This window comes from Rhagoletis pomonella, unplaced genomic scaffold (genome assembly GCF_013731165.1).
Source record: "Rhagoletis pomonella isolate Grant_MI unplaced genomic scaffold, Rhpom_1.0 Rhpom_scaffold_00009, whole genome shotgun sequence".
Taxonomy (NCBI): Eukaryota; Metazoa; Arthropoda; class Insecta; order Diptera; family Tephritidae; genus Rhagoletis; species Rhagoletis pomonella.
Genome location: NW_023458563.1, coordinates 11,364,847 through 11,368,055, shown reverse-complemented (window position 1 = coordinate 11,368,055; position 3,209 = coordinate 11,364,847).

Genomic DNA, 3,209 nt, shown 5'->3' with positions numbered 1-3,209 from the left:
TTCACGAAAGGAATTTCAAAACGAAGTTCTTTAAACCAACATTTGAGCATTTTCTTAGAGGCTGGAATATTATGTTCTGCATACTCAGAAGTCTTGAAATCATCCCTTTATCCTGGCTATTCATGTAATCTTAAAACATATTTGAAAATAACTACTTTTTAAATACAGTTTTTCTTTTTATTGCTTATTCATATTCTAGGGCACAGTATACAGTAAACCAGCCATTGACAATATGCTTATTTGAAAATTAATACATGAGATATTTTGCATGTATAGGATTATTTTGTCATTAACCCATAGGCAATGACTGGTGCAAAAGTACCCCCCAATGTTTGTTGATATATTTGAAATGTAAATTTTAACAGCGAAATTCATTAAAAAAAAAACAATAAAACAAAAATATTGTTGATTACTACATGGGAGGTGGTCGTGGTTATAGACAGATTTCACCAAAATTTAATACTAACCTACGTTATACCAAAGGCAGCTTCGGCACCTACTTTCGTTAAAATATCTAAATTTGGTTCGAGTTAGCGTGTTTACAAACAGACAGGACTGAACCAATTCATTTCGTCATTCTGAATATTTTGATAAATATGTATGTAAGAATATGTGTATATACATTTTATACCGTTGAAAAAACGGCCTTGCTTATCTGCATAAACCTTTCCTGCATTAGTTCGAGCGTCGATATATAACTTTGGGTACATATTTCATAAAAACTTTGGAGGTCTCCACTATAAGAGTGGTATATTTGAAAATTAGAGAGTTCTACCTTTAAGCTAAGTAATAATTGTTTTACCCCCTAATTTATGGGTCCATTTTCCAAAATCAGCCCACCATTATTCACTCAAAGTTGTGTTTGAAACCAGATATGACTTATGTAGGAACTGCATCCGGTTATAATCGCTTACGCTGCAAGCCTGATTTGCTCGGAATTTTGTTTTTCTCGTTGTTTTATTTTATGTGACTTGAAAATATTTTCCACTATAAGAAAATATTGAAATTGGATTTCATTTGGGTTAAAGAAAACGACAACTGTGAAAAAATATCAACCAATACATTCAAATAAATTGTCAAATAAGCATATTTACATTTTTTGTTTTGCCTATCTGGATTACTGTATACTGTGGATAGGACGAATGTTAATGACTTTCAAAATTGTTGTTTGGCCTATTGCCACTGCTACTAAATGTTTTTTCTTGAAAGGAGTTATTCGAATTATTGCAATCATTACTAAAATTAGTTCTTGTGTTTGTGTATTAGTTCAAGTAATCTCTTTTAGAGGGTCCATAGTGTGTATAGTGTTGATGTTTAGCTTCTAATATTATTTTAAAAGTGTCTTCTAAGGTCTTAGGATCCCTAGCAAATATCATAGTCCGCCATGGTTCGGGAAGATGGTCCCTAAAACTTTTAAGCGAAATTCTGTTTACTTCTTCCGTAGTATAAGTATTGTCTCCATGGGTTAAATTTCTTTTGTGAATTTTATTAGCAAGTTTGTTTATTTTAAATTAATAATATTCTATAGTCCCCTGCAATCTACATGTTTTTAAATCATCCATTAATTCGTTACTAGTGTACTTTTCGCCAAAGTTTTTCGTCAGTATGTCTTTTAAAACAGCCCATGTTGTTACATTAGTGTATCTGTGAATTGCTTCCCTAGTTTTGCCAACACATGTGTTTCTTATATTACCAAAAAGAATATTTGTGTTACTGCAATTAAACTCTAAAATTGATGGCAGAATGTTTTCAACTTGATTTATAAAATCTGGTAACTGGTTTGGATCGTTACCATCAAAACACTCAATATTTTTAATGCAGGTTAAAACTAAGTTAAATCTACTTATCTCTAATGCGTCCATAGTAAAGTGTTCAATTTTTTATTTAAATATGGAGAGAAAAACAATCAAAAATGTATGTGATAAAATCACAATAGGCTAAATAAATTGGAGTAATTCAAAAATATTTATATGTACGTATGTCGGCGACTGTGTTGTTATTGTTGCTCCGTCGATTTCCGCTATGTCTGCTACTGCATTGTTTTTGTTGTTCCGCCGATATCTAGTGTTGTTGCTGCAATGTTCAATACTGCACTCATTAATTAAATGTGTTTGTTGCAATCCAATCGCCTGCCCAAAATTATTTTGTTGTTATCATTTAAAGAAGAGAATTGTTTAAACGTATGTATGTTATTATGTTTTTACTGTTGCTCCCGGTAATATGCGAGTCAGCTATTACAATTACATCGAGTGTACCCTTCGCTTTGTTTTGTTGCAGTTAATATTTTAAGAGTCTATTTATTGCTGTTGATTTTTGTTAAAAAGGTACTTTTTTATTTTGCTGCTCTCCATGAATATTTGTTAGAATTTCACTGAGTTTGCTCTCAGCCTTGCAGTTGGTGGTAAACTCCAATCGATTGCACAAAATGTTTTTGTTCTTTCTGTTCTTAGTTCTTAGGATTTTTTTGTTGTTGTTGTTATTGTGTGTATTCCCATTCACCTTCATGAAGGTCGTAGGAACTGGTTTTCGCAGTTTTCTATATTTGCACTTCTTACGTTTATGGATACAATGACCTTGTTAGAGGTTATAATCACCCCTTTTGACCTTGGTGGAGGTCTCAGTCAAAATATTTAGTGGAAACACGTGTTTTTTTTCTTATTGTGTATTCAAATAAGCAGGTCTTAAAAGTTTCAAGTTTCAAATTATTTTTTTTTGTATTTAATGGTTATTTTTTTAATTATGTGCTTTTATATGTTCTTACTCCGACTTTGCAAGAGGTCGATATCACCGCATTAAATAACAAAGTTTTTGACTTCACAGCTTTTTTATTTAACTAAGCTAAACTCTGCTAAATTCACTCGTTTAACTCTATTTAAACTTTTCAATAACAAGTATTTAACAAATATAACAAGTATTTAATAATAAAACAAACGCCTTCTTTAGTGTCTGAATAAGAACTCAATTCATTTTATTCGTTTTAATTATTCTAAACCTAATTCATATGAAGCTTACTTCTAACTTCTCTTATTAAAAGCTGATGTTTCTCTTACTCTAATTTCTCTTATAATTAATTCTTATAATTAAATAACTAAATATATGTGTAGTTTTATGGTAAGTATATATGTAGTATGTTTGGGAAAAGTATGTATGTAAGTAAATAGGAATTCATAGAAGCTTACGCAACTATATAAGTGCAAAATAGAATAGTA